This window comes from Halictus rubicundus, unplaced genomic scaffold (genome assembly GCF_050948215.1).
Source record: "Halictus rubicundus isolate RS-2024b unplaced genomic scaffold, iyHalRubi1_principal scaffold0059, whole genome shotgun sequence".
NCBI classification, from domain to species: Eukaryota; Metazoa; Arthropoda; class Insecta; order Hymenoptera; family Halictidae; genus Halictus; species Halictus rubicundus.
In genome coordinates, this window is record NW_027488600.1 from 517,543 (window position 1) to 538,071 (window position 20,529).

The 20,529-nt window shown below is 52.1% G+C and overlaps 1 long non-coding RNA gene and 1 other non-coding gene across 2 annotated transcripts; one reads left to right on the forward strand and one right to left on the reverse strand.

The window, feature by feature from the left end:
• The first annotated feature begins 612 nt into the window (after positions 1-612).
• Positions 613-15,554, forward strand: LOC143363575 (uncharacterized). Its single transcript, XR_013083852.1, has 2 exons — positions 613-695; positions 14,542-15,554. It is a non-coding gene; the product is annotated as an uncharacterized LOC143363575 (long non-coding RNA).
• Positions 15,555-18,954: 3,400 nt separating this feature from the next.
• LOC143363576 (5.8S ribosomal RNA) lies at positions 18,955-19,109 on the reverse strand. Its single transcript, XR_013083853.1, has one exon. It is a non-coding gene; the product is annotated as a 5.8S ribosomal RNA (ribosomal RNA).
• Between the last annotated feature and the right edge of the window lie 1,420 nt (positions 19,110-20,529).

The window sequence follows — 20,529 nt, forward strand, 5'->3', positions numbered from 1 at the left end:
GTTGTTTGCGCACGTTGGGCTATACCATTGAACGTTGGCACTCACCAAATAGCATAGACGGAAATAATCCATTTGTCTCTCGCCATGCCCGAAACAGCCTTACATATCTTTAAATTCCTTAATATTATAATTCTCGCGATCGCAACAAACATCAACAATTTGAAACTTATCAATTACAATACATATACATTACACATCGGAAAACAAAGAAGGATGTAACAGAAACGATACAGTCGCAGGTCGCATACCACCAACTAACCTGTGGTTAACAGCCGCGGTTATCGCCAGCGATAACACACGCATGGGCTCCCTGAGAGCCGCGGTCATCGCAAAGCGATGACTCCGCAAGAACTCTCTTTATGAGAGAGCCGCGGTTGTCGCAGAGCGACAACTCACGCAGAGCTCTCTGAGAGCCGCGGTCCTCGCAAAGCGACAACTCCGCAAGAACTCTCTTTACGAGAGCCGCGGTCGTCGCAGAGCGAGAACTCACGCAGGAACTCTCTTACCAGAGCTCCGTTAGTCACCCGAAGGTGTCCAGGTCCTACCACGTGAAGGAGGGGTTGGTGCGTCAGAGTTATACCATGATATAAGTCCCTGACGCTTATAAGACCCAGTAGATAGGGACAGAGGGAATCTCGTCAATCCATTCATGCGCGTCACTAATTAGATGACGAGGAATTTGGCTAGATTTCTATGTCTTTACAGCGCAAACTGTGAGACATTCTTCCAAGGTTTTTTCCCCTTGTTGGATTCAATTAAAAGAAAATATAAAACTTTGAATTGCATAGCAAATCTGTAACGATCCTGCCCTCGACGCAAGCCTTCCCCTGCCCGCGCACCGGCGGAGACCGCCGTGGCCGATCACACCGTAGGCGCGCCGCGCCAGTACGGACCGCGACCGCGAGAGGGCCAACGCCGCGAAGGCGCGCTCTCGCGAGTGAAGAGGAGCAGCCACGGGGATAAGTACCGCCGCCGGGCACGGTGAAAGGCAGTCCGGGTGACGAGCTACATGGTACAGTAGTGGAATACATGAACGACCAGCACGCTCCAACCTCGAGACTGCGCCTTCTCCCTCTCTCTCCTCCAACGGGTCCAACGGTGACCGCGGCGAGTGCCGCTCCCGTTGCGCATAGTCCGCTCCCCGTCAACCCTCCGTTTACGGAGTGCGAGAATGGCGACCCTCCCACTCTGTCCGGTGCGCGGAGTGTTAACAGGAGCACCGGACACAAGGAGTATCTAGGCACGAACCCTAGCGCAGGCCGTTGAGGCCCCGGGGTGTCGCGACGCCGCCGCCCCCACTCCCGTCCTCGGGCAAGTGCCCTCCCGATGCCCGGCGCTCCCATCGGCGCACCCGACCGACCGGCGCGTCCGCCGTGCCAGCGAGCACACCGTAGTCTATAAGCCGTAGCCAGTAAGCGTAGCCTAGCCGTAAATGTACCGTCGCCGTTGTATTGTCCCCGTAGCGGATAAGCCGTAGCGAGTAAGCGTAGCATAGCCGTAAATGCACCGTCGCCGTTGTATTGTCCCCGTAGCCGATAAGCCTAGCCATAAGCCGTAGTTTAAGCCGTAGGCACCGAGACGCCTCCGCCGTCACCGTGCAGCGCGCACGCCGTGTCCGTTACACCGCCGTTAGCCCGTAAGACGCGTCCACCGCGCGTCACCCCTAGCGTGGGGACTGTAAATACGTAGACGATAAGGAAATACACAGTTTACTCAGCCGAAACACGCCTTACTCATTCGCGGATCAGGAACCCGGGCGACCGACTGTGCCGGCACGATTCTCTCGCACCGCCGAGCATTACAAATCTATTTTCAATTAGTCGTGTCATAATATTTTGCATGTCAATGTACACGTTCTTGTCATGTATACGTTCATAATCTACAATAATAAAATATTTATACTTAGTCAATTAATAAAATTTATATTTACACTTTAGTCAATTGATAAAATAAAGTAAAATAAAATAAAATACTTTCAGTTTATTCTAAATATGTCGAAGGCCGCGAATGATTATTATTATCTCTCCAGTTATTGTTACGATTGGTTTAATTTATATTTATATATATATTTTTTATATTATTTTACGCATTTATACCGTAATCTATAAATATATTGGCGATCTCGATTGACGCTCTGAGTGCCATCATAGACATGGTGATGGTGTCTTTTTTGTTATTTTTAGCTCCTTTAGAAGCTTAATAGTGTAACGGGTATATAGAAGGCCCGCGACTTCCCCGCCTAACACCGCGCCTCCCACCGCCCCACTCCCAGCGAGAGCGCCGAGACCGCGGCCGAGCACAGCCTCCCGTCGCGGCCGCGAGGTGGCCGCCGCGACGAGCCGGCTGCTCGCGAGTGGAAGTGAGCGGTGGGAAGGATAAGTAGGCCGCGAGAAGTAGGAATCGGGGCAGTTGAGGCCAGGCATGCGAGACCGAGAGTTACCGCCAAGTAAGCCCTCCGCTGTACCTCCAACCCGACCGTACCCCGTTCCTGCCGTAACCACCGTTCCCGCCGAACACCCTCGTTCCCGTATCCGAGCCTGCACCGTGCAAACGGGCAGGAATCCCTCCCCCGAGGGGCGCAAGCCTACGGGAACTCTATCCGAGCCGGCACCGTGCAAACGGGCCGGAATCCCTCCCCCGAGGGGCGCAACCTACGGGAAAATCGTCCGAGCCGGCACCGTGCAAACGGGCCGGAATCCCTCCCCCGAGGGGCGCAAGCCTACGGGAAAATCGTCCGAGCCGACACCGTGCAAACGGGCCGGAATCCCTCCCCCGAGGGGCGCAAGCCCGCGGGACCGTCCTGCAAACCCCTGACCGATTCCCCGACGCCGAGGCGATACCGCGCCGAGGCGATACCGACGCCGAGGCGATACCGCGCCGAGGCGATACCGCGCCGCCGCGATACCGCGCCGCCGCGATACCGCGCCGCCGCGCTACCGATCCGCCGCGCTACCGATCCGCCACGCTACCGATCCGCCGCGATAACACCGCGATACCGCCGCCATCGAGCCACTGTAAATAACGAACATACGGACAATAAACGAATATTTTACCCGAAAACAACTCTACAAGTCATTCCTCCTCGAGGCGCTACCGACCCCTGGCAGCCGGCTGAGTCGGCACTCCCTCCACACCGACGGATACCCGTCACAAATGGCGCCCGAACAGTCGAAATAAGGAGGAACCTCGAGGAAGGATCAAGTAGAGGAAAAGGCAGATGAGCCAACCGACCGGGTGGATATATGCGCTGAGAAAAAACGAAGCGATTTACGAAGCCAGCCAACGAGGATTACCAACAACAGGCACGTTGGACGAATTAAGGAAACGTATAGCTGGAAAAATAAAAACTATGAAGGAGGATCCACCGAGCAAAGAGGAACTACCGAGCGCGATGGAACAGATCCGCCGGTGGGGCACCCACTTCGACGGGAAAAACGCAGAAGATTTCCTGGACCGACTGAGAGACCTGGAAAGGAGCTACAAGGTCGCACCGGAACAAATCCTGGGGTGCCTCTCGGAAATATTCCGGGGACCTGCTCTACAATGGCTCCACAACGAGCAGGAAGATTGGAGCACATGGAACGACTTCCAGAAGGCCTTCGAGGCACAATACCTCCCGCGAAACCGTCGAAGAGACCTCGAAGAGGCTATACGCGATCGCCTGCAGAAACCAGGAGAACGGGCGAGAGACTACATAACGGAGATGCAAACGATGATGAGACGCCATGGAGGCTTCTCGACGGAAGAGAAACTGGAGAGACTCTACGTCAATCTCCGGGTAGAGTACCAACGGTACTTCAGGCAAACCGAGGTCCGGGACATGGCAGAACTCCTAAGCCATACGGACGAGTACGAAGAGCTCCTGGAACGAGAGAAACGCCGAAAGGCACCGGTAGAAAACCAGAACCAGGTATACCAGGGCCCACGCATAAATAGCCTAGCCGCCTACAACAGGGAAACCTGCTGTTGGAGATGCGGGCAACGAGGCCACCACCGGCAAGAATGCCAACGTTCGCCCCGGCTCTTCTGCTCATATTGCGGAACCGAAGGACGAACCACCGCCCAATGCACATGCAATCCCGTGGCGGGAAACGCCAACTGGATCGGCGGAAGAGGCACCGACCGATCGAACACCCGGCCAACGCCTCCGAGGGGACACACCCCGATAACCGGCTCTTCATCAGGCTGGAAACCTACGGACGGCGGTTCCCGGCACTAGTAGACACAGGGGCCACACGCACCTACATTCGGCAGGATGTAGCCGACTGGTGCCAAAAGCAAGGAGCCCACGTCAAACAAGGGAACCCGTCAGTCCGGGTCGCCGACGGTTCATCCGCGAGGCTAGAAGGAGAAATGGAGATACCGGCAATAATCTGCGAGAAAGAAATCCAACTAGCCTGCGCGATCCTGCCGACACTCTCACAGGCAGTCATTCTGGGGGTAGATGCACTCCACACGCTAGGAGTTACAATCACCCTCGGGCCACACCGCTGGACCTTCGAACCGTGGGAGGAAAATGATACGCTGGAGGACAAGCAGGGCCTCACAGAATGCACAGAGGAGGAGGAGGACCGACTCCTAGAACTCCTAGACGAGGAGCTACCACGGTTCGAGAGAATAACGGGCACAACACACCTCATCGAACACCACATACGCACAGGCAACGCCGAACCGGTGAAACAACGATACACACCACGAAACCCGGCGACCCAGGCAATCATCAACGAGGAAGTAGACCGAATGCTCCAAGAGGGGATTATCGAACCATCGGCCAGCCCCTGGAGCTCACCCATCGTCATCGTCCGTAAAGCTAACGGAAAACCCCGCTTCTGCATCGACTTCCGACGGGTAAACAACGTAACGGAGAAAGATGCATACCCTCTACCGCAAGTCCAGGCGACACTAGAAAAACTCAGGGGGGCAAAATACCTGTCAACTATCGATTTAGCAAACGGATACTGGCAGGTACCACTGGCAAAACAGAGCAGACCGGTCACCGCATTCACCGTTCCCGGGCGCGGGCTGTTCCAATTTAAAGTAATGCCATTCGGGCTACACTCAGCGCCAGCAACATTTCAACGGCTACTGGACACAGTAATCGGCCCACAACTCGAGCCTCGGGCGTTTGCATACCTCGATGACATCATAGTACTCGGGGCTACATTCGAGGAACACCTGGCAAACCTACGAGAGGTACTGCAACGCCTACAGCAAGCAAACCTGCGAGTAAACGCAGAGAAATGCCGGTTTTGCCGCACTGAGCTCCGCTACCTCGGACACCTGGTCACACGAGAAGGGGTCAGAACCGATCCGGACAAGGTGGAAGCTATCCGAAGCGTACCAGCCCCAACAAACATCAAAGGACTACGGAGATTCCTGGGGATGGTCTCCTGGTACCGACGATTCGTGCCACGCTTCGCAGACACGGCCGAACCACTACACCGTTTACTACAGAAGCGTCAGAAATGGCACTGGGGAGAAACCGAGAACCAGGCGTTCGAAACCTTGAGAACGCAACTAGCCACCGCACCGGTCCTAGCTTGTCCGGACTTCAATCAACCGTTCTGCCTACAAACCGACGCAAGCCAGAATGGCCTAGGAGTAGTCCTCACCCAAGAGGTAAACGAAGAGGAACGGGTGATCGCGTATGCGAGCAGGACACTAAATAAGGCCGAAAGAAACTACTCGGTCACCGAACAGGAGTGTCTTGCCGTAGTATGGGGCATACGGAAAATGAGACCATACCTGGAAGGGTACAAATTCACGGTCATCACCGATCACCAGGCACTCAAATGGCTGCAGCAGATGGATAACCCATCAGGAAGACTAGCCCGCTGGGGCCTTGAACTGCAGCAATACGATTTCGACATCCGTTACCGCAAGGGAGAGCAGAACTTGGTGGCCGATGCTCTCTCCCGCCAACCAGAAGTGGCGAGCACACTCGAACCACCCAAACTGCCGTGGTACGAAAGGGTAAAAGCCACCGTAAGGGAAGATCCCAAGAAACTCCCAGAATATAGGATACACCAGGAAAACCTGTACCGCCACATACCGGACAATGCGGGACTAAGCACCGAATGGGAGTGGAAGCGCTGCATCCCGGCAGCCGAAAGGAACGGAATACTAAAGAAAATGCATGACGATCCCAAGGCAGGACACCTCGGAAGGGCAAAAACACTGGCCAGACTCGGCCAGCGATACTTCTGGCCAGGGATGAGACGCGACGCAGCAGCATACGTCCGTCGCTGCCTCAGCTGCCTAAAATACAAGGCACTGCAACAGGCACCAGCCGGGGAAATGTTCTCCACCCCGGCAATAGCCCCGGGGGATGTTATAACAGCTGACCTGGTAGGCCCGCTCCCCCGAACCAGCCAGGGATACAGCACGATCATCATGCTACAGGATAAATTCTCGAAGTGGACCGAAGCAAGGCCACTCCGACAGGCAACCGCCCCAGCAGTCACCAGAGCACTCGAGGAACTCATATTCCTCAGACATGGATGCCCCCGGGTAGTCATAACGGACAACGGACGGCAATTCGAAAGCCATGAGTTCCGTAAACTCCTCCAACAATATGGAGTGGAACATAAGAAAACGCCGCCGTATACACCACAGTGTAACCCGGTAGAGCGGACAAACCGGGTAGTAAAAACAATAATAGCCCAAACCACAGACGGCAATCACCGAGCCTGGGATCGCAGCCTAGCAACCGCAGTGTTCGCATACAACACGGCCCGACACGAAGCAACCGGATTAACACCAGCGTACCTAACGTACGGCCGGGAATTACCGATCGAGGGAACAGACCGCCCTCCCACCGAAACGTACCGGGAAAACACCACCAACACAGACCTCCAAACACGAGTCGACACCATAGAGCGATTACATGAAGGTCGAAAAATGGCACGAACGGCGCAGGCACAGGCGACCGAAACACAACGTAAAAACTACAACCGGCACCGACGAAAATGGGCGCCACAAATCGGCGACGCAGTAATGCGACGAGAGCACCCTCTGTCGACAGCAGCAGACGGCTTCTGCGCGAAACTCGCGCCAAAATTCTCCGGCCCGTATCGCGTCCGCGCAATCCTCGGCCCAACGGTAGTCGTAGTCCAAGCCGGTAGAGGGACACGCCACCGAGCCCACATCCAGGATCTTAAACCGTGCGACCTGGAGGGGGATTTCCGGGAGGAAATATTAAGTCGCGGAGAAGCGAGCGGAGCAGTCAGTCTGCAACGAGATGCCGAAGCAAAAGGACAAGCCGACAGCAGCGTGCAGGGAAGGAGCAGTCCAACTGCGAAGAGAGGAGAGCAGCCGACCAACGGAAGCCCGAATCCGGCAAAGGCTGAGAGACGGGACAGTAAGATGGCCGAACCCGTCAAACCGACGAACACCAGCCGCAGGGCCACCGGTACGGCGAGGACCACCGCCGCGGATGAGGCCGCCGCCAAGAACACCGGGCGAGATGATGGCCATGACAGAGAAGCGGAAGGGGCCAGGACACCAAGCCACCAGCGCCGCCGAGGGCGCCCCAGGAAGCAGCCGAACCGGGCCGAAGGAGGCAGCCTGGACAGCGACCGGAGGGGCACCGCCAACGGCCACCAACACCACGGGTACCGCCAGCCACCACGTGGCAGGACCGGCGGGGGCCAGCGACACAGACGACACCCTCCGGGAGTTGGAGGAACTGCTGGCGCAATACACGGTAACCGCGCCAGAACCTCCGGCCGTACCACCACCGCTGACCGGAACGGCAGCGCCACCGGGTGGGACAACGGGGACAACAGCCCCACCGGCCGGGCCAGTAAGAGAACAGCCAGGCAGACCACCAGCCGAGCAGTGGGGAACGACGGCCCAGCAGGGAATACAAGGAGTGCGGCCAACCGAAGGCGACCGACCAGAGGGCCGACGACTGCCAGCCTCGGTCATGGAGGACGCGGGCCGGCCAAATAGTTTTAATATCCGCCTGGACCAGCTACCGCCGGGAGAGCGTCACCGCCTGCCGATCCCAGGAGGGTGGGTCTACCTCCGTCTATCCCGCGGAGGGATATTGAATATGACCTTCAAATGGCCAGCCAACCAGCCTCCCGGACCCACCCCATAGGTCGCACGTAGACCGGGAACCGTAGGTATAAGTCGTAGAGCGTAGGTTGTACATAGCGATAGGTATAAGTTGTAGAGTATAGGTTGTACATAGCGATAGGTATAAGTTGTAGAGTATAGGTTGTACATAGCGATAGGTATAAGTTGTAACCGTAGAGATAAGTTGTACAATTAGAATATAAGCAGTAGGATATAAGCCGTTAGTAGGTAAACCGACAACCGTTAGTATGTAAGCCGACAACCGTTAGGATATAAGCCGTTAGTATGTAAGCCGACAACCGTTAGGATATAAGCCGTTAGTATATAAGCCAATAACCGTTAGCTTGGAAACCGGAAAAAAAAAAAAAGAGAAATAAAAATGTAAATAGTACCGGCGAGGAAGTCTCGCGCCCCGAAGTAGGAGGGGGATGTAACGGGTATATAGAAGGCCCGCGACTTCCCCGCCTAACACCGCGCCTCCCACCGCCCCACTCCCAGCGAGAGCGCCGAGACCGCGGCCGAGCACAGCCTCCCGTCGCGGCCGCGAGGTGGCCGCCGCGACGAGCCGGCTGCTCGCGAGTGGAAGTGAGCGGTGGGAAGGATAAGTAGGCCGCGAGAAGTAGGAATCGGGGCAGTTGAGGCCAGGCATGCGAGACCGAGAGTTACCGCCAAGTAAGCCCTCCGCTGTACCTCCAACCCGACCGTACCCCGTTCCTGCCGTAACCACCGTTCCCGCCGAACACCCTCGTTCCCGTATCCGAGCCTGCACCGTGCAAACGGGCAGGAATCCCTCCCCCGAGGGGCGCAAGCCTACGGGAACTCTATCCGAGCCGGCACCGTGCAAACGGGCCGGAATCCCTCCCCCGAGGGGCGCAAGCCTACGGGAAAATCGTCCGAGCCGGCACCGTGCAAACGGGCCGGAATCCCTCCCCCGAGGGGCGCAAGCCTACGGGAAAATCGTCCGAGCCGACACCGTGCAAACGGGCCGGAATCCCTCCCCCGAGGGGCGCAAGCCCGCGGGACCGTCCTGCAAACCCCTGACCGATTCCCCGACGCCGAGGCGATACCGCGCCGAGGCGATACCGACGCCGAGGCGATACCGCGCCGAGGCGATACCGCGCCGCCGCGATACCGCGCCGCCGCGATACCGCGCCGCCGCGCTACCGATCCGCCGCGCTACCGATCCGCCACGCTACCGATCCGCCGCGATAACACCGCGATACCGCCGCCATCGAGCCACTGTAAATAACGAACATACGGACAATAAACGAATATTTTACCCGAAAACAACTCTACAAGTCATTCCTCCTCGAGGCGCTACCGACCCCTGGCAGCCGGCTGAGTCGGCACTCCCTCCACACCGACGGATACCCGTCACAATAGTATAGTCCGGTACCGCGCCTCTACAACCTATTACGATTGGTATGACTTTCCCTACTTTATTCTTTTTAAATCTATTTTTTAAAAATTCTGTTAGCCGATTATATTTTTTTATTTTTCTTCGTATGCCGTCTTTAGGTACTCCGTGTGTTCATAGCGGATAGTAAGCCGTTCCTCGTGTATTATTACGAGGTCTGGTTTGAGGCTACCTGACTGCATATCATACGAGGGTTCAACCAAAACGTTTGCCCTCTTACTAATTCTATCGGCTAAGAGATTTTTTATTTCATCATGGCGTTTTATTCTTAACGGCTTTGTGGCTATGCACAGGCCTAGGATATGTCCCATTGATTCCGGTTGGCATCTACACTTACGGCAGCCTACATCCGAAATCTTTTTTGAACGGCTTAAGGCGACCTTGGTACCGATTGTATTCGTTCTCAGCCTCAGCGCGTCATTGAATCGCGAAGGCTGGAGATATTCTGGACGATAAAGCCATGTGTTACTTACGGGGTTATTTTGAAATTCTTTCACCCCGTGTCCTTGGGACTTAAGTTTTCCCCATTCCAACGAGGCCTTTCTTTTGAGTCTTATTTTCGCATGTGCAAGTTCAACCTCGTCCGCTGGCCAGTTGATCCTGAGCGAATTGGCCGTTTCCTTTAGGGCTTTGTTGAAGTTTTCTTCATTCGCAAGGGCCCTAATGATGGCCTTTAGTTTAAGCCCTGCATTGAGGGCCGCTATCTTTATAATGTTCTCCATTTTGGGAATACCCAATCCTCCGTCCCTTTTGGACGCGTACACGAGACCGTTAGCTGTGCTAACGGGGAGATGGAGGATTTCTTTGATATGGCCACGAATGTCGGAATCTATCATCTTTAACGTACCACTACTAGGAGGGAAAGTTGTAAGTTCATAGATAAATCTCGGTAAAATATACATCACTATCAGTTTTATTTTCTGTATAGGTTTAAGTTTTAATCTTTTAACTTTATTTACTACCCTATTGATTTCTGTAAGTGTTATTTTACGATAAGTGTCTCTCCATGCGCCCATCCTAGCATCTAGATACGCAAAGCTTTCTTCCGGTCCGATGTATTGAACTAGATCCCCACCGATGTTAATTTCGGGGTTCTTTATAAACCAGCTTCTGTTGATCGCTATCACCTGAAAGCAAGAGCACTTGTCGGGCGCGATGGACATGCCCAATTCTTGCAGTTTCTTGACAAGAATATGCGCTTGTTTCTGCGCTTCTGAAGCGTTTTTCCCCAATAATACAATATCATCCGCAAACGCTAGGATTGCTACATTGCCTCCGGGGAGTGAGATTCCTTCAGTGGTATTCTGTATCTTGTCTAGTATATGGTCGATCACTGTGTTGAAAAGGAAAGGAGACAAGGGATCACCCTGTTTCACTCCCCTTTCGAGCTTTATATTTATGCTGGTATCTTCTGCTCCCCGTATGGTGGTGGTGCAGTCTGAATACATGGATCTTACTATTTCTATTGCATGTTCCGGAGTGCCCTTGACTCTTAGAGCTTCATATATTGCTGCGTGTGGTACCGTACCAAAGGCTTTGGTAATATCAATCGATATCATTACTCCCCCATCGTTGCTTTTCATCTCATTAATGGCATGCTTAAGGATGGTAATGTTACTCAGGCACCAATTGCTGGCTACGCAGCCTTTCTGACGTATATTGTCTTTTAAACTTGATCTCAGGCGTGAGTCAATAAGTGCCGAAAATATTCGACTCAGTAGTGAACCGATGGTTATAGGTCGCCAGTTTTTAGCCTCTTTTGTGTCTTTTCCTAATTTTGGAATTAAGATTGTCCGGTTCTGTAACCATGGTCTTGGGATGTATCTTTTAATTAATAATATATTATATATTTTTGCCAAAATACTATCAATATAATTTCTTCTCAAGTGTGCTACCTTTATATCATCTGGTCCCGCAGCGGACTTATTCGATATCTTTGCGATCCTTTCAATTATTTCTTCATTCTTTATTTTCCTTATTATTTGTTCTGTTGGAATTTCCGCTGTTGCATCAGTTTTAATTTTAATTTCTTCCGGGCCCTTTACACCCCATAGATTGTCATATAGTGTTTTTATAGCATTTATATCAGGTAGCTTTTGTGGTTTAATGGTGCACTCTAAATCCCCCGAGATTACCGCGTCCACTAAATTTCTTGGGCAATTTTTAAACCATTCTTGACAGCGCGCATATTTTGTTTTATTTCTGTTATTTTTATTGTTCTTAGCTTGCAACGAGACGTATGTGTCTCGTTGCGAGTCGTTCTGTACCTTAACCCGCACCAATCACCGGTGCGGGATAGCCGCGCACCAATCCGCGGAATCCAGCCCGAGCGCGGACCAATCGCAGTGTACCGAAGATTCGCGAATGAGCACACGAGGTCCGCGTTCGGGCTATAAAGATCGCGACGGAACCAGCCGAAGCCGGAGTTGGTCTGGAGCCGCTCTCGGGTGAACACCCGGGCCCAGATCCTCTCGCAGCCGTGCCAACTCGTGCTAGCCGCGGTATACTATCGGGCGAATACGACGAGGCGTTGGAATCGGCAGAGCGTAAGTGGGTTTACGTCCCCTACGCGAAACCGAGACCGCGACCAGGATTCTGGGAGGCAGTCGATCACCGGCTTGCTCTTGTCAGAGCACCGAGGATACGACACTCCGGACCGTCATCCCTACCACGCGGACCTGTTCCCGCGTCCCGCTCTCCCCTCAGGGATCCAGCGTCGCGCTCCGCACGTTAGTCGTCGATCGGCCGCAGCAGCGTGTGGAGCTCGCCTCTCGGTATACTACCGGAGACGAGCGCCCTCGCCGGTTTCCGGCCGTAGGCATTAGGTTTACGTCTGTGCCTACGTGCTCGAGCCGCGGTCGGGCGGGGACGACGGGTGGGGGGTTCCGCGGATTCCTTACCCTCTCCTCTCCGCGCCCCGCGTGCCCAGCCACCAGGAAACAAACCGATTCACTATCGTTCGCTGGGCCGCGGTGGAAATACCATCTCGAGGATCGGGAGAGCTCGGGATCGCGCCGAGACCGCCCGATTCAGGACCACGTTAGCGAGCACGGCTCGCCCGTGCTCCCCGCACACCGCGTTCTCTACATGCGTCGCGACCGTACCCGAACCGCGCCGAGGGCGTCCGACGGCAGGCACCGTTCCAGCGATCACGTCTCGCCCGTGTCGCGTATTTCCCGCGGACACTATCGAAATCGAAAACCGTGCCGGCGTCCCGCGGTTACTATAGGTTATTTTTCGCGTAGGCTAAGTAGGATAATTAGAGATAAGCTACCCTCGTCAGACTCCACCGTTACGGTCCATTGATTGCCGGTCATTAAACTGTTAATAGGCCAGGGGAGAGGCAACCGGCCATCACCAGCCCATCGCCGGACCGTCGGGAAATCCGGGCGGATAGCCAACGGACCGCTCCGCGTTTTTCTATACCTTATCTTTTCTCTTTCTTTCACATTAATTAACGTTTCATTAAAATAGTAAATTAGTTTGTTATTTTTATTCTTTTCTCTTGCATTAATTAGCGTTTCATTTAATAATAAATTAGTTTGTTTACCACCAACGCAGTCTGCTTTATTAAACCATTTCCTTCCCCCTCCCCGACGAACCCTGGTCGCTGAGCGAATCCAGGGGAGGGACCGCGCGCCTCGCTCGCGCCTCCACGCAAGCGAGACGCCACCGTTACAAGCTTTAAAGTTTTTATCTCGTTTTTTATTGGTTGTTTTAGCGCGTAAGTTATTCCGGGAAATGCTGTCTTTATTAGTATTAGTTATTTTTGTTGCCTGTTTTTTTTTTTTGGTACAAGAAAAGGCGTCAGGACCTCCCCGATAAATTTATCTATTTCGTAGCCATATGTTAATTCATCAGATATTTCCTCGATTTTCTCCCATAAGTTTGCTATCTTGTCGAATATATCTTTGCACTCGTCGGGAGGATTTTCGGGTCTGCTGGATATCGCTTCTTTGATATCCCTGAGATTGGAATTATTTAAGGTGTCAGTGCCCGATTCTGGTCGAGATAGCTCTTGTGGCTCTTCGTTCGAGGAACTATCGGAACCCATATTCTCATTATTATTTATTATGATAGTTTCTCTGCTTTCTGGCTGTAGTCGTCTTCTCTTATCACTGATTTGCCTCAGGGTTTTATTGGGGAGATATTTTATAATTTCGACGTTAGGTTGTTTTAGATGTTTGTACTTATCGTCTAGTTCGACTAACAGCGCTGTTTCTTCTACGGTCCACACTGTGGCTTTCCTACCAGCTGGGAGCCTTTCCCTTTCATGTGCCGTTTGTCTTTTTCGGTTTCGGACGGAGGGATGCATATGCCTTTCGTGCATTGAGAGTCCCACCAATGTGTCGAACGATTCTGCACATTCTTCGCAACCATACCTCTTAACTTGTTTTACTTCCCCTTTACATCTTGGGAAGTGGCACCGCCAATTGTGGAGGCCGGGCCAAAGCCTTTCAAACCTCCCACACTTCCACTTGATTTCCTCAACCAAATGTTCATTTTGGCAGTGTATAACAAAGTTTTTGAGGTCTGTGAACATTAGATTTCGGTTCTTTTCTTGGCATAAGATACAATTCACGCCCTCCTCCGGTGTAGGTACTGTAATCATGATAGATTTCTCGCTTAACCTTTTAACATTAGCCTGGTCGTCAACGGTGGTCTCCTGCCGAACGGATAAATCCGTCATGGAACACCCGAGACCTGGTTGCTCCATGTCCGAGGCATTGATATTATTGTTTGGGCCAACGGTATGTGGTCAGGCGGGCTGGCATCCCGACAAGACCCTGAATCGCAGAGGCAGCTCTTAGCTTCCCTCCCTAAGGAGGTACTAGACAGCGGGACCCACGAGAAGGGGGCTGCTTGCTAACTATGACCCTCCGCGGGCGAAACCGGTCGTCCAATCGGCGCCACATGATGGAATGTGGCTTCCATTCCTCCACACCTCCACGAGGTGGGAGCTGGGCAACGTCCACCTGGAGACAGGTGGACGGCTGAGCTGGAGGACGGCGCCGATTGAACGACCTGGATCGCCTTAAGAGAGTCATAGTTACTCCCGCCGTTTACCCGCGCTTTTTTGAATTTCTTCACGTTGACATTCAGAGCACGGGGCAGAAATCACATTGCGTCAACACCCGTGGGGGCCATCGCTATGCTTTGTTTTAATTAGACAGTCGGATTCCCCTAGTCCGTGCCAGTTCTGAGCTGAGCGTTGAATGGCGGCCGAAGAGGACGACCGTTCTAGACGGAAGCCTCGCAGCAAGGAAGATCCGCGGGAGGCCAAGACACGGGACCGAGCTCGGATTCCCATCAATGTGTTCACCTCGCCCAGGCCCGGCACGTCAGCCAGACCCGCTTCCCGACCAAGCCCGACACGCCCCGCTCCTCAGAGCCAATCCTTATTCCGAAGTTACGGATCCAATTTGCCGACTTCCCTTACCTACATTAATCTATCGACTAGAGGCTCTTTACCTTGGAGACCTGCTGCGGATATGGGTACGAACCGGCGCGACACCTCCACGTGGCCCTCTCCTGGATTTTCAAGGTCCGAGGGGAAGATCCGGACACCGCCGCAACTGCGGTGCTCTTCGCGTTCCAAACCCTATCTCCCTGCTAGAGGTTTCCAGGGAACTCGAACGCTTATACAGAAAAGAAAACTCTCCCCGGATCTCCCGACGGCGTCTCCAGGTCATTTTGGGTTACCCCGAAGAACACTCTTACGAGGGCCCGAATGGTATGCGGTTCCGCTGCCGGGTTCCGGAATAGAAACCGGATTCCCTTTCGCCCGATGGGTGTGTGTTTTGTGTTTGTACATTTGCTCTTAGGACACCTCATCTACATAGGATTTCTCTTAGGGCTTAGGATCGACTGACTCGTGTGCAACGGCTGTTCACACGAAACCCTTCTCCACGTCAGTCCTCCAGGGCCTCGCTGGAGTATTTGCTACTACCACCAAGATCTGCACCGACGGCGGCTCCAGGCAGGCTCACGCCCAGACCCTTCTGCGCACACCGCCGCGACCCTCCTACTCGTCAGAGCTTCATGGAGGACGTTTACGCAACAGCGCAAACGTCCAACCCCACTTGCCGCTGACGGCGGAGTATAGGCGCGACGCTTCAGCGCCATCCATTTTCAGGGCTAGTTGCTTCGGCAGGTGAGTTGTTACACACTCCTTAGCGGATTCCGACTTCCATGGCCACCGTCCTGCTGTCTTAAGCAACCAACGCGAACGAGCAAAAGAGAACGAGCGAGTGCCAGCTATCCTGAGGGAAACTTCGGAGGGAACCAGCTACTAGATGGTTCGATTAGTCTTTCGCCCCTATACCCAGTTCCGACGATCTATTTGCACGTCAGAATCGCTACGGACCTCCATCAGGGTTTCCCCTGACTTCGTCCTGACCAGGCATAGTTCACCATCTTTCGGGTCCCAACGTGTACGCTCTGGGTGCCCCTCTCCTCGCAATGAGAACGAGACGCCCCGGGAGTGCGAGGCCGCATCGTAAAGCGGCCCATCCTCCCTTGGTCGACGCAAAGGTACGACCTTCACTTTCATTGCACCTTTAGGTTTACATGTCCCAATGACTCGCGCACATGTTAGACTCCTTGGTCCGTGTTTCAAGACGGGTCCTGAGAGTACCCAAAGCAGTAGCGTCGCTGACCGGTAATTCGAAGCTTGGCCAGTCCGAGGACACCGCCTGCTAACAGCTGGTTAGGCCCGAAGCCGGCAGCAGGTCCGTACCTTCGGGTAAAACTAACCGAGCTTGCGGCGGGCCTGACGCACACACATTCGAGAATGGATTAGTTGCGGCCCGATACCGTCAGAGTACCGTCACGCAGCCGGCCAGGCGATCGAGCGTCTGTCGTGTGCGCACGTAGCGACACGACAGGCAACAACTCGGGCCGTAGACCGACACGCAACGGGTCGCGACGTTCTACTAAGGGAGAAGTGCACGACTACGCGACCGGAACATTTGCCGAAGATGGTGTACCCTCGCACTGGAAACCACGAAGGCCCATACGGGGTATCTGCGCACCAACGGAAGCCAGCCTCGTCGACGATGAATCTCCCCATTCGATCTTTTGGGTTTCTCAGGTTTACCCCTGAACGGTTTCACGTACTCTTGAACTCTCTCTTCAAAGTTCTTTTCAACTTTCCCTCACGGTACTTGTTCGCTATCGGTCTCGTGGTCATATTTAGCCTTAGATGGAGTTTACCACCCACTTAGGGCTGCACTCTCAAGCAACCCGACTCTAAGGAGAGGTCCTCCCGAAACGCGTACCGGTCGCTACGGGCCTGGCACCCTCTACGGGTAAATGGCCCCATTGAAGATGGACTTGGACGCGGTTCGACGTCACGGGATAAATGGACCATCCTAAACACTACATTTCCCAACGGCGGAACCGCGGGATTCAGTGCTGGGCTCATTCCTGTTCGCTCGCCGCTACTAAGGAAATCCTTGTTAGTTTCTTTTCCTCCGCTTAGTAATATGCTTAAATTCAGCGGGTAATCTCGCCTACTCTGAGGTCGTCAAACGTGAAAAAAAAATGTTTCGTATATTTCACCGAAAGCATTAAAAGTACGCGAGAACGTACAGAGGAGCACAAAAAAAATAAAACAAAACCATATGTCTTATACGCCACACCAAAGTGTCTTTTCTCTATATAATATATACATACAGAGATTTCTTCATTTTGTTCGTCGATCGGAAACTCTCGCTAGACGATCGGCCGGGTAACTTTAACGTCCGTCGAAAAGAACTTCCGGGGACTGGACGACCGACAGATCGCGCGGTCTCGCGATCGACAATGAAGAAAAAAAGACATGGGGCGACCGACAAAGGTTTGTTTTCACCTTCACCTTCTCGTGCTCTGCGTGACAACACGTTGTGGTGACAACGATGTTCGAAAGCCACTCCATAGAGGAGTATATATATATATATCAACACCCGGTGGGGTTTCTCTACTACACTAGACACACGGGGGCACAGAAACGCTGCACGACGCGATATCATCGATCAAACCAAGGAGACACGAGATCTCGGTCGTCATTCAATTCAACGAACGTGGCGATGGAATCCGCAACGGATTAACGAGGACACGCGACGACGGGGAAATTATTCGACCCGATACAAGTACGCGTGCGCATCCCGCACAATGCCAAATGTTGCTATGTCCATCAGTCATCAAAGCGTTCGTAGAACGAGAGACCACTGTCTCGCGAACTCTAAGAATATGTTTGTCGAAGTCGCTGGCAACGACGACCGTCCGCCGCAATTATGTGTAAAGAGACACATCCACGCACAGACGTATTTTATTTTATATATCTCCCTGGGGCTTACGTTGCACACCACAGTTGCGCACACAGATTTTACACGGGTGTCCGGTATCTCTTTCTTTATTTGTGTCTGAGGCGTCCGAAAGTGTCGTCAGTCCGCCTGTCGGACTTCGCGGGGTCGTAAATCCCGTTTCGCTTGCTCGCGGACGATATTCGGGCCTTGACGGAGTTACGGGGTAGCTACGTCTAGTTGAAATGAAACTCGACGTTTTGGAACAACACTTCAATATATTTTAACTTAACATTCACCAGTCAGTTGGCGAGGTATGACGCGTACAACGAGTTTTCTAGACGCGATCGATTTGTGTTTTCTTCGAGGTATCTTAGCTTTCTGCGGTTCGGTGTCGTGTCGTCTATAAAGTCAACTCGGGCTCTTCTTCTATTGGTTAATGGGTGGTGCATTTGGTCGTCGGAGTGGGGATGCGATTTGGTGGAATTGTGTTTAGATGATCTGAATGGATTAGGTGTGAGAGATATGGGAAAGATGGTCTGGAAAATTAAATGTTTGTGTATTGCCCTTTCAATGGGCTCGTTCACGGAGGTCTCCAAGTGTTGTCCGATGACACTCCAAATCTTGGGACCGTCGCTTCGCCTAAAGTGTTTTGGCTATCGCAGCCGACCGTGTTTATCGTAACTCACGTTCGGTCTGTGTGGGACCGAACAGTGTCCATTCACTGTAGTCTCTTGAGACTCTTATACCTTTCGTATACGCATCATTTCAGACGACGTCGGGAGCGCGTAAAACGTTCGAGAGTGAAACGCTTCTTCCGCAATGCGAATCGTTCCAGGGAGAGGAGAGAGAGATTTCGATCGTCGGAGCGGTGTTCACGGGCGGTCGTATTGAAAATACGACTCACGACGCCGCAAAACACTCACGCAAGTCCGAATGTGATACCCATTCCTATTTCCTTCTTCTCACGAAACTGTTAGACGCAATGTAAAATTTGCAATTTTCACAGAACCGCGTCAAACGCCGACGAAACGTCCATCGTTCGCTCGTACGTAGCATCTTTGCAACCCAACTCAGAAACGCTCTTTGCGCCCTCCACAATTCGACATGGAGAGGTAAGCGACGGCGGGGACTTACAAGAGCAACGCAAGCAGTATTTTGTTACGTAAACGACCCTCAGCCAGGCGTGGTCCAGGAATTGTATTCGTGGACCGCAATGTGCGTTCGAAATGTCGATGTTCATGTGTCCTGCAGTTCACACGTTGACGCGCAATTAGCTGCGTTCTTCATCGACCCACGAGCTAAGTGATCCACCGTTCAGGGTGTGAGTGGTGATTGTTTGTATTGTGTGTGTGAGCGCGCGTGCGCGAGGGAGACGCGGGAAAGAGGTTAGGTTCGTAGCGGGCGTGTGCGCGGTGTGCCGGTATGTATGCCATGTTACCCATAAGTTTAAATATATATTATTCCACACATATTACATTCTGAAATCGTGGTTATCACCCATTCCTCTACCACAGATGGTAGCAGAGCGTTGAAAAAATTCCAGAGAAAAGAATGCTGGTAAATTATGGAATCTGATCAAACACAACATGGCGGAAGAATCTGAATCTATAAAGGTAAAAGCTCTAAGTGAGCTAACAAATTTAAAAATGACGAAGGATGAAAATGTGGACACATATATCAACAGGGCTGAAGCGTTAACAAATAAATGCGCACAATTGGGAAAAGTCATAGAGGAATATGAATTAAAGATGTATGTGATGAGAGGTTTGAGAATTGAATTCGACCAAAATGTTAGAATATTAGAAAATCAAAGAGAAGTAACTTTGAATGAAATTAGGTATGCGTTGAAACAAGAAGAAGAGAGAAATGAAAGAAGAAGAGGTGAGCGAACCCAGAGAGATCAAGAAGGAATAAGAAGAGCAAAGGAAAAAACAAACGAGATAAACTGTTTCAATTGTGGGAAAAAGGGCCACATGTCAAGCGAGTGCTATGGGAAGGTAAAATGTTTCAATTGCCAAGGGTATGGACATAAATCAAACGAGTGTAAGGAAACAAGGAACAGTAAACCTACTCAGGGAAGAGGACAAAGACGCAGATTCCAAAGAAGAGGTCATCAAGAAAGGTATGGATATGGACGTGGAAGAGGAGAAGCGATGATGAGAACAAGCGAAGAGAATGTAATGAATGTGAGTGACCGAATACAAACAAATATAACAGTGAGAAATAAAAAGGATATAGGAGAAGTGTGTGTTAAAAATGTGGAATGGCTGTTGGATTCTGGATCAACGAGTCATATGATTAACGACACAAAAATGTTTGATCGTTTGGAACATGACGTGAGGGAAATATCACTAGCAGATAAAGAAGGAAGGAAGCTGACCTCCAGTGGTATTGGTGACGTTGTAATCAAACAACAGGAAATTAAAAATAGAGTAAGACTTACTAATGTCCTATTTGTACCAGATCTAAACGCTAATTTATTATCAGTTGCAAAGTTCACAGATCTTGGATATACTGTGAAATTTAACAAACATGGTGCTGAAATTTCTACAGAAAAAGACAAAGTACAGATGAGAGCAGTCAGAAAAGGAAATGGATATTACGTGGATTCAATAAAAATAAATATAGAAGGAGTGACAATGACAAAAGAAAACGATATTTGGCACCAAAGACTGGGACACATAAATAAAAATATAATAGAAGAGATGAAAAATAAAAACCTGGTAATAGGTATGAAGGAGC